The following is a 12475-nucleotide window of genomic DNA, read 5'->3' as shown; positions in this document are numbered from 1 at the left end:
TTTGTATCATTACATCGGTTATCAGATAAAATCTAATCATGGATTTGTATCATTTAAACAGGTTATCAGGTAAAATTCAATCATGGACTGTATCATTAGAACAGTTTATCAGACAAAAAAAAAAAGCCTTTGTAATTACAAGCTATTACGGGGTAAATTTATCCCGAGTGTTTAATGCGTTTCCCAAACTTTTTGTACACTCACCCTTCTTGGAGGGGCTCTACAGCCTTTTGGGGGAGGGGTAGTAGGAGGAGGATCCCAAGAGCTACGTATAAAATAGGGGGAAGGGGACTGGTTAGGATAGGCGTGGGTTAAGGAGAGAGGAGGAGGAGGAGATCAGAGCACCGCCCGTAGTCGTAAGTCGCGAAGACGTCCGATAAAAATACAACACAAAATAGCCGTACAATTAAGCATCCTTCACGCCGTTTTCACCAGAAAGCAAAAATTCTCAGTAATTACGGCGCACCATTATATCCTATATCTATACGTAATTAGAGCTCACGCCCCACAATGAGTCAAGTGGCAAAATAAAAAGACAGAAAAACCTAATTTTCTCCTTGAATTTTTCCCCTCATGCAAGTTCAAATGGGTGAAGCAACAAGGGGAAAAAAATGTTAATTAGACCGGGGGTTTAAAAATCGTCTATACACATTAACTCTCGGTAATTTGTGTTAAGTTTCCGTTAATAAAGAAAGCTGGTTAACACGTGCTCGCGTTCTTTTTCACCTCGTTTAGTTACTCGAATATCCGCGTGAACTATGGCATTGCTTTGCTACAGATCAGGGAGAGGATTAAGGGGATCAATTAACAGATCTATAAACTAACAGTCCAAATGTCAGAATAGTTTCGAGGAATTTTCATTGACGAATTAAAATGTTCTTTTTTAATTGTTCATTTCTAATCTTGTAGTTTATTTCCTTGTTACCTTTTTGGAATGATCTTCCTAATCAGGTAGTTGAATCAGTAGAGCTTCAAAAGTTCAAAGTTGCAACAAATGTTTTGATGTTGAACAGGCTGACATAACTCTTTTTATAGTTTATATATGACCTATCTGTTTTGACGTTGTTACTGTTTTTAGAATGATTTATTGTTAATTTGTTCTCATCATTGATTTATTTCCTTATTTCCTTTCCTCACTGGGCTATTTTTCCCTATTGGAGCCGTTGGGCTTATAGCATCTTGCTTTTCCAACTAGGGTTGTAGCTTGGATAATAATAATAATAATAATAATAATAATAATAATAATAATAATAATATTAATAATACCTTTCCTCAATGGGTTATTTTTCCCTGCTGGAGCCGTTGGGCTTTATGGCATTTTACTTTTCCAATTAGGGTCGTAGCTTAAATGATGATGATGATGACCATAATAATAATAATAATAATAATAATAATAATAATAATAATAATTCATTACTAATCTTGTTTCCATTCCTCAATGAGCTATTTTTTTTCTGTTGGAGCCGTTGGGCTTATGGCATTTTGCTTATCCAAATAGGGTTGTAGCTTAGATGATGATGATGTCAATAATAATAATAATAATAATAATAATAATAATAATAATAATAATAATAACCCATCTGGCAGCCCCACCGCCCTCCCAACACCACACATATGTGAAAGCAGTGGAAACTTATTATGTCCCATTTAAAAACTAAGATGTAAATTTTCCATAAAAATACCAGGGTAGAAATGGAGAAAAATTACCCTTGCTGATAAATCAAGTATTAAAAAAAAAAGTATCAGATGGTTTTTAAGGTGAAGGCCATTGAGAGCAACAAATCTTTTTTCTTTTTTCAGTATGTTTTAAAAACGTTAATAAAGTTTATAAGAGAAAGATCAAGATATCTAAAAGCTGCTTGTCTATAATATTACAGAATATTTTCTTAAATGTAAACTATTTCGTCTTCATAACTTTCTATACCAAAAATTATCGTTAAAAAAGAGCGATTTTTGTTAAAGCCCAATTCATGGTCACTTCATTTGAGAAATAAGAAAACCAATGCAACGGTAATTACTATTGCTTATTCCTTTAATAAGAATAATTCATCAGGTGACGATGAAATACTGACGAACCTCAGCTGTTTAGTACAAGCTAATAAGGATCATAATAAGACTCGAAAGCCAAAAGAAATTCCTTCGAAAGCCAAAAGAAATTCCTTAAATGATTTACCTTCAGTGATTATCATTCCCCAATACAGAGCATTGCTTTTGGATTTCTTTTTCTGCTTCCCTTTTCCCCTGGCTTTCAATCTTCTTTACGTGTGCTTTCAATGGCTGAACTAGATATGGGATATGGAGAGTACTTTTGACGGACAGACAGTTTCTTTGGGTTCTGCATTTATATTTCAAAATAATGTTATTCCTGCATAGTGATCTTATTAGAAATTAAAAGAAATAATTATTGTATGATAACATATTGAACTGTAAATAATAAACCCATTTCAGAAGAAGTAAACCTACTGCAACAATATGTGTAACTAATGTATTTATTAAACTCACAACTAAACAATACAGTTATCATCATTATCTAAATCCAGCCAGACTTTCAAGAAGGGTCTTATTTCGCATCTAGTGCCACAGCCTCTGTACCATGGACTTCCACTGTCTTGGGTTAGAGTTCTCTTGCTTGAGGGTACACTCGGGCACACTATTTTATATCATTTCTCTTCCTCTTGTTTTGTTAAAACTTTTATAGTTTATATTGGGAATATTCATTCTAATGTTACTATTTTTAAAATATTTTATTTTTCCTTGTTTCCTTTCCTCACTGGGCTATTTTCCCTATTGGGGCCCCTTGGGCTTATAGCATCCTACTTTTCCAACTCGGGTTGTAGCTTAGCAAGTAATAATAATAATAATAATAATAATAATAATAATAATAATAATAATAATAATAAAATAACTGTCTATAGTTGTGATTTCATTAAATCAGATTTCTCATTCGTAAGAATTGCAGCATCAGTTAAAGACGATCGTGGCAATACGTCGAACATTAAGATATGAAAGCTGAAAGAACTCGGAAGATACAAATCAAAATACCCTCCACAATACCATGAATTTGAGCCTAAAGTTTCACCACTGGGGCATGGAAGGCCATTCAGCACCCATGTGAAACATGGGCTGTTAAAATTACGCAACAAAGGTCCATAAACTCCTAAGGTGAGAAAAGTCTAATGATTAACCGGAAACAAAGCAGAGAATACAACAGCTATTAGATTAAATTTTTCATTATACATTATAAATAATGTAATAATCAAAATATGGCAAAAAATAAGAAAACATATATATATATATATATATATATATATATATATATATATATATATATATATATATATATATATATATATATATATATGTAAATATGTACTGTATATATGTATATATATATATATATATATATATATATATATATATATGTACTGTATATATGTATATATATATATATATATATATATATATGTATATATGTATATATGTATATATGTATATATGTATATATATATATATATATATATATATATATATATATATATACATATATATATATACACATACATACATATACCAATAGAGAGAACCAGATTTTTCCGAAATGTGTAGGTTTATCTTGAGAGCTGAATAAAACAACACTTAACCGTGCAATGCTATATTCATATATACTGTAAATCATGTAAACATTAGAATAAACACCGAGTCTTCAATTCTGATATTGCTTTTACATACTTCTTTTACTTGGATCTTACTAGATTTTCAAATGTGTTGTGTCTCAAAATCAAATTAATATATTTCAACAATCATGCAAAGCAGTAAATATAACGACAGCCAGTCATACTGTTATTTTAACTATAGTGTAGCCTACTTCTTGTACAAGTGATGTAAATTTCCTCATTTGGTCTATGAATAAAAAAAAAGTACATCGAACACACACACACGCGCACTATATATATATATATATATATATATATATATATATATATATATATATATATATATATATATATGTGTACATATATATATATATATGTGTACATATATATATATATATATATATGTGTGTGTGTGTATATATATACATATATACATATATATATATATATATGTATATATATATATATGTATGTATATATATGTGTATATATATGTGTATATATATATATATATATAAATATATATATATATATATATATATATATATATATATATATATATATACACATATATATATACACACACCGCAGCTTCTCAGTGTAGAAAAAAACCCGGCGGCCCAAGCCCTTATCTGTCGCAATGTTGCAACTCAACACGAATAATTGCCCCTCTTCATCTATATTCCGTCCGTGTGGGACGTAAAACAGATAAAAATGCCTTTATATGACCGGGAGAAGCAAAAATCCGTGAGTTCTACAATGCGTAATAAACCATATATTTTCCCTTTCATGGGGTCGTTACTTATTGCCCTGTCCGTAATTGGGCTATTCGATTTTACATTTTTCTTACCTCCAATGGCAGCGGCGAGGTAGCGCTTCTCCTTCATGTGTGTATGTGTATGTATGTATGTGTTCGTTTAGGGAAAATTGTGTTTGTGTATGTTTATGTATGCCTACTTGTTTAAGAAAATCTGCGTCCTTTTAAAAATTATCATTGCAAAAACAATGCTCTTGCTCATGAAAATCTTTAAAAAAAAGTATTGGACTTATACCCCGAACATGTAAATAGTGTGTGTGTGTACGTGTGTGTATGTAGCGCTATGGAAAAATAACAAGGACATGTTCACATCCAGGATTTGTTAACGTTGGGAACATGCGAGGAAAATGTTCATTACAAAGCCAATTTAATGAATCAGATCACACAGACACAAACATAAGACGTACGTCCTCCAGCGATATTTCATGAAATCTCGAAATGAATTAGAGCTTTAATTAAAGGAAGGAGAATATGCAATTCCCTGAAATACGCCCTGAAATTAGCAAAGCCTTCTGACACTTGTTGCCGAAAGCAAACGTAGTTTATTGCATGGTTTTAGCAATGCCAGAAAGGAGGTAGCGGGGAGGGGGGAAGGCAGCCTTTAATATCTATACCCTCCTCCATACGTCCCACATCTCCCTTGGAAAGCAGCTGGCAGAACACACTGCTTAAATAAATACGTTATGGTAACGTTTTGCCGAGAATTAACTGCCTCTAAAGTTAACACTGAATAATGTATACGATGCCACTGCAGCTCCTGACTCAGTCGTCTGGCAAAAGGTTTCCGCAGAGCTACTTTTCTCCTCCTCCTCCTCCTCCTCGCTATGGGAGGGAACAGTAACAGGATATCGTTCCGATGAATCTCACATTCAATAAAACTATCGTAAAATTTATATGATCCCGCAGAGCAAAGGAGGAGGTTCGTTCGAGCCGAAGTTTAGAAACTCGCTTCTTATCCCTTTTTCTTACATAATGTTTGGCCAGTGTAATTACACTTAGTAAACTAATTATCTCTCTCTCTCTCTCTCTCTCTCTCTCTCTCTCTCTCTCTCTCTCTCTCTCTCTCTCTCTCTCTCAACAGTGGTTTAAAACTCGAGTGCTGGAAAGAATATAAAAAAAACGAATAATAGTATAATTTCACCCCATGTCGGCTGACCCCCCGCTGAGCGGGAAGAGCGACTCTCAGAATAAGGGTGGGGGTGTAGGGGGACTATCATGGACGATACGGGGAATACGAGAGAGAGAGGAGGGGGTGGGGAGGGAGGGAAGAGGAGCAAGAGCGAAGGATATTGGGAGGGCCAGTCACCAGACCGCCTATCATCTCACAACCTGAAGACCGGACACGAATATCTCCCTCTACAGATATTTTTGGTTCACATAATTCACCTGCTTCTGTCATTTTTCCTATCATTCACCGCGAATAGTGAATAAACGAATCCTAAAACTTCACCCACGGATTGTAATAGTATCGCTGCAGTCTCCCAAAAAGAAAAGGATGCGCTGATAGTATGGGCATCCAATCTTCCTCCTCCTCCTCCTCCTCCTCAGCGTCCTCTCTTCATCTTCCTCCCCTTCTTCTTCTTCTCCCAGGGTGCGGAATCTAATCTTGGCTGGAGGATGTTTTTGCCGAGCGATTTACGACCGACGGGGAACAAGGCAGCGCTGAGGCAACGCGTCGTAAAGCCGGCTGACGAGCACCGACTTCGACAGGTCATAAAGTTTGCGTGGCGGCCCGACGCTGGTAGTACTGTAGTCGTAGTAATAGTAGTAGAAGTAGTATTAGAAGTAGTATTAGGAATAGTAGTAGAAGTAGTAGCAGTAGTCTCGGAAACAAACATACACATTATTGTACACACGTGTTACACGTACAGGAATGTCAGAGCACGTGCATCGTAACATACGCAAAGAAGAAAATCAGTAGTGAATACGGAAACAGTCAGATATGTGTACACATATACAAGGAATGTCAACGCAGGTGTATCGTAAACTCTTGCAATGGCGAGAAGCATAAACTGTACGTGGAGAAGTAGCAACAGGTAAAACTATGGAAACTCATAAGCACACGCGAGAGCGGTAATGAAGACGGATCATACGCCATGCAAAAGCAAAAAGGCTGGTTTGACCAACGCATAATACACATATACTGTATAATTATATAGGTGTAGATATATATATATATATATATATATATATATATATATATATATATATATATATATATATATATATATATATAAAAGAGAACATCAGTCGTTGTTGAAAAATATGCTGCTCAAAAATAAGCATGAAACACTGCTATTTCCAGAAAGGAATAAAAAAAAAAAATTCCAGTCTCCACATTAATTAAAACTGTTACTCATTATAATAATAATAATAATAATAATAATAATAATAATAATAATAATAATAATAATAATACCCTCCAAGTCAGCAGCCTTCATAAATATGAAAAATAAGAATTCAAAAAATATCCTAATTCTAAACCTCCCATACATGACTGTATAGAGAAAAACATGAAGCCTCTGTAACCTCTTATTCCCTATCTTGAATAGAATTAAATAAAAGCTATCCAAATAAACAAATAAACACACTAAAAAGAACTAAATAGAAAAGAATAAACTTGTCATTTGCACCGATACTAGGGTTTACGTATATTATTATTATCACTAGCTAAGGTACAACCCTAATTGGAATAGCAGGACGCTATAAGCCCAAGGATTCCAACAGGAAGAATAGCTCAGCAAGGAAAGGAATAAAACTTGCGGCAATACAAGTCGGGATCGAAGCTACAACAGGTTTAAAGGTTTAAAGGCCACTCATGAATAGCAGAAGCAAGGAACAGTGACACTGCCCTATCAAGTAGGAAAATGCCCTAGAGACTGACCATATATACTGTACATATGTTCAGCGCCAAAGCCTCCTCTCCACCCAAGCTAGGACCAAGGAAGGCCAGGCAATGGCTGCTGATGACTCAGCAGATTGACCTATAGGCTCCTTAGCTCACTAGGCAGGTGAGGTTGCAGCTACCAAAGAAACTAAGAAGTTTGAGCGAGACTCGAACCCCATTCTGGCGTTCACCAGTCGAGGACGTTACCACATCGGCCACCATAATCATTCTCAAATTCGTAAACTGTAACATTTAAACCACCAACAACCTACTCAAATGCAACGTGATAACTCTAAAACCAAATTTATAATGAAATTCAAGCATTCTTGAATCAAAATAACGTAAAATCTACGATACCATTCTAAGATCGGAACTCTGAAGTTGGCAGAATACGTTTTTTTTTTTTTTTTGGAAACGTTTACAAAATAAAAATGTTCTCCAATAGAGGGTGAATAAGAAAAAAATTCAAGAGAAGAACTACATGAATGTATTGATCAGTTAACATTCCTGAATAACAGTATGTGTATTTTTCGCTAAACTATCATATAAATTTCTAATTAAAAACGTAATATCTCCCGAAAGGGTCTTAAAATTCCACTGCAACCTTCATAATTGTTTCTAAGCTTTGAAAGCTTATGACAATAAAATCCTATCACCATAAGACAATAATATTATCAAACAAAAATAAAATCAATAACATAAAAAGTAACGACTTTCATACATTGGTGAAGATTATACGTAAATTTCTCGATATATAGTCTACTATGAGGATGATTTCGAATAAGTGCACAGAAGAGATGCAGGCCAGTGGAAGTATTGAAAGAGCATTTTTTTTTTCAGTAATTCTCGCTTCCAAAAGTTAATAAATCACACCAGGATCGATTTTTTTTTTTTTACCATTTTAATAAATACCAAGTATGTTTAGTGCTGAATAAGTTTAGCCCAAATTCTCTTATTGAAAAATCTTTGGCCTAGGCCCTAGGGCATCTAGAGGTTATCTGGAAATGCAGTTTTATGAAATTTTTAATTATGCAATGTAACTCCAGGCCAGAAAAAAGTCAACGCTTCATGTAAAAAAAAAAAATGCGATGGAACTATGCAGAAAAGCAGCCTGTTCAAACATATAAAGTCTATACTTACCTTCAAAGTGAAACTGTGGGGAAAGCAGGTATCGAGCAAGCATCATCTGCAATAAGAGAAAAATCAAATACTTACACGATTTCATTAATATAAATTCGAAAAAAATTATATTCCAACGTAGTAATTCCAACCCTTCCCTGGCTTTTTGTTTCCAAGATCCAGAGTCGCATAATTCAAAGGTACATATAACAAATTCGTTTCAATAACAGTCCATAAAAAATAACAGTATAAAAATCTAACATGCTCACGAATTCTGTTAAAATATCACCGGTACCAATTACTAGTAGTAAACCATCAAGCACGACCAGGGCCCTTTCTTAAAAGAAGGGTAGAAGGGTCTGTATGTATTTCAGATAGTAACGCTGCTGGGGTTAAAGGGAATTCAGACAGTAATGCAACTTGGACAAAGGGAAATTCAAACAGCAATGTAACTGAAGCTAAAGTAAATTTTGATGGAAAGCAATGCAACAGAGTTGATGGTACTTCAACTAGCAATATAGCTGGGGCTACAAGAAAGTTAAAAAGCGACACAATTTGATATAAAATCTAAATCAGAAAACAATGCAACTTGGGCTAACAGGAAACAACATAGAAGTAACGTGACTAAAAGTTTATAAAGGTTTAAAGGCTGCTCGTGAATGGCAGGGGTGGGGGACAGTGACATTGCCCTATCGAGCAGGACAATGGCCTAGAGACTGACCATATGCACATTGGTCAGCGCCCAAGCCCTCTCTACACCAAAGCTAGGAGGGCCAGGCAATGGCTGCTGATGACTCAGCAGATAGTCCTATAGGCTCCCCAAACCCCTTCACAAGGATGGCCAGGTTGCAGCGACCAAAGAAACTAACGAGTTTGAGCGGGACACGAACCCCAGTCTGGCGTTCACCAGCAAGTGACGCTACCCAATCGGCCACTACAAGGCTAAGGCTAAAAAATATTCACAGAGCAGTGCATATAGGAGTACATGGAAATCAAAAGGTAATGTATATATTTCTAAAAAAAAAAAAAAAAAAAAAAAAAAAAAAAAAAAAAAAAAAAAAACATCTAACCGATTGTGAACGGAAGTCAAAAGGTAACTGAAGTTGAAGGGAAGTAGGGGAGCAAAGTAACTGAGGCTGCAACCGAGACTGAGGGGAATTTAGAAAGTAAAGCTACCGAGACTGAGGAATCCCAAAGGCAATACAACCGAGACTGAGGGGAGTTCCGGAAGCAATGAAACCGACTGAAAGGAATTCCGAATGCAATGCAACCGAGACTGAGGGGAATTCAGAAATTAATTAATGCTACAGACAGGGGAATCCCAAAGTCAAAACAACCGAGACTGAGGGGAATTCCGAAAGCAATGAAACAGACTGAAGGGAATTCCAAATGTTATGCAACCGAGACTGAGGATAATTCCAAAGGCAGCGCAACCACGACTGACGATAATTTCGAAAGCAATGCAACAAAGACTGAGGGTAATTTCAAAAGCAATGCAACCGACTGAAGGGAATTCCGAATGCAATGCAACCCAGACTGAGGGGAATTCAGAAAGTATTGCTACCGAGACAGAGGAATCCCAAAGGCAATGCAACCCAGACTGAGGGGAATTCCTACAGTAATGAAACCGAGACTAAAGGGAATTCCGAAAGAAATAAAACAATACAACGGAATCAACCAGTACGGTTATGACAGAATTGTCGTTATAAAGATAAAAAAAAAAAAAAAAACACGCAAGACATCAAGGGCGCACACGAAGAAGAATAGTACATTATTAATGATGATAATTCACGTGATACTTTAATAAAGTTAAATAATCTTATGAAAGGCACAGAAAGACAAAACTGTACTACGGATTCAACAAGCGAGGCGCTCAGTAGAGCATATTCCTGTGCCACGCCAAGCAGTCTACTTTGCTCATAACTCCACTAAGTACTTGTACTCCAATGTAATCTCTACAAAATCTAATGGATTCGTCCCTAGGTCATATCCCACATGTACACTAGGTTTCTTTGAAATTGGTTCGGCAGTTTTTGCGTAATGTTCTTCACAAAGGAAAAATACGCTAACAGAATATTTGCCATCTACTTAACAGTGATAATTTTCAAAGCAGAGTTAGGTATTTGTACTTTGATGTACTTTATCGAAAATGTTACAGATTCATCCTTGGGTCACATCCAACATGACTATCAAGTCTGGTTAATATCGATACTGTAGTTTTTGTGTAAAGTTGTTCACAAACAAACAAATAAAACTAAAAGCCAATGACAGACATTTCATTCAAATATAATTTCGTACAAGTGTAGATAGGTTCATAATATAATTCTTCGATAACTATTGTTTAAAGAATTTCTCATTTAAACACTTCAAAATCAAACAATTATTCTCTAGTCTTGGTCTTCCACTGTCTTGGGTTAAAATTCTCTAGCTTGAGGGTACAATCAGGCACACTATTCTATCTAATTTCTCTTCCCCTTGTTTTGTTAAAGTTCTTATAGTTTATATAGAAAATATTTGTTTTGATGATGTTACTGTTCTTAAATTATTTTATTTTTCCTTGTTTCCTTTCCTTACTGGGCTATTTTCCCCATCGGGGACCCTGGATTATAGCATCCTGCTTTTCCAAATAGGGTTGTAGCTTAGCAAATAATAATAATAACAATAATAATAATAATAATAATAATAATAATAATAATAATAACAATAATAACAACAACAATAATAATAATAATAATTACTTCTAAATCATAATAATAAGTTCTTACATCTATTATCTAGGATCAATGACATACGTGAGGGCACAATTCAAAATATTCTCACTTTAAGGATAGCACAGAACACACCTAAAATTCGTTATACTTTTGTGACTTATATGTGATGAGTTTTATTACTCTTAATTTCAAACTTTTACATTCATGTTTCCGTGTTCCATGTTCTGCTAGTTTTTGCAAGCTTTCCGAGTGTTCAACTAGCAATACGTAAAGGGAACTTATCCAGCTCCTAGTAGTATTCAGTAATTCCACATTTAAGAAAATACTACAGAAAAAAAAAGATCTTTTCTACACTGTTAGAAAGCCCCGTATTTTTTTATCAAAAATTCTCCGTAAAAATATACTGTTCTCAACCGTATTTCAGTAAAATATATGTGACCGTGATTTTACCTTACTTTGTTATTATCTTTTACGGGTTGGTGACCGTAATATAACTCTTTTACGTCAATATAACAGTTTTTAAAACGGTAAAAATCCTGGAATAAATGTTGCCAGAGTTTTACCTTTTTTTTTAATTCAAATTTATAAGTGTATAGTAGCCGCAACTCTCTTCCACTGTTTGCACTACTCCTGATACTTGGATTTGCCCGAATGATTTTATCTGGAATGAAACTAAAAAATTGGAGCAAGTAAACCTGAATATGTTTCACATCTAAAGGAGGGAAAAGGTCTAAATGAATAAGTTAAAAGTAATAGACGGAGAGCACTGCACCCGTGGGCTGAAGTCAATACCTTGCTTATTCCAAGGCAAATGCAAATGGTTTCTCACTATAGTCCATTTCTTTTAGCGAGTCATATTTCCAGACTCCCAGCGGTGCCCTTTTAGCTCGGAAAAGTTTCCTGATCGCTGATTGGTTGGACAAGATAATTCTAACCAATCAGCAACCAGGAAACTTTTCCGAGCTAAAAGGGCACAGTTGCGAGTCGGTGCAAATATGACTCGCTAAAAGAAATGGACTATAGGTGGTGTTCTTCCTCTTATTTGAACATATTTTATCAGAAGTTTTAGACTTCTGCAAGCAAATGTTTTCTGGCAAATACTATAGACAGACATTATGGATTAATTTCTCTACAATGTTACTACAAATTAGAGATAAAAAAATAGATCTATTAGTTTAGTATGAATTAGCGGTCCTAATGCAGTTAAATTACACGAAATATATCAGGATTTTAGTAATATTATTATCAAAACTTGTAAAAAAAAAAACAGATGAAGGAATGACACCTA

General features: G+C 34.8%; 1 long non-coding RNA gene across 1 annotated transcript in view; it reads right to left on the bottom strand.

The window, feature by feature from the left end:
• Positions 1-12475, bottom strand: part of LOC137654422 (uncharacterized) — a 190441-nt gene that overhangs the window by 134190 nt on the left and 43776 nt on the right. Inside the window, exon 2 of the long non-coding RNA XR_011046633.1 lies at positions 8498-8543. This is a non-coding gene — a long non-coding RNA (uncharacterized lncRNA). The remainder of the gene's footprint in view (positions 1-8497; positions 8544-12475) is intronic.

The sequence above is a fragment of the Palaemon carinicauda genome, chromosome 15 (genome assembly GCF_036898095.1).
Source record: "Palaemon carinicauda isolate YSFRI2023 chromosome 15, ASM3689809v2, whole genome shotgun sequence".
Lineage (NCBI taxonomy): Eukaryota > Metazoa > Arthropoda > Malacostraca > Decapoda > Palaemonidae > Palaemon > Palaemon carinicauda.
The sequence above is the reverse complement of the archived record's forward strand: the minus strand, read 5'-3'. Positions and strand labels throughout refer to the sequence as shown.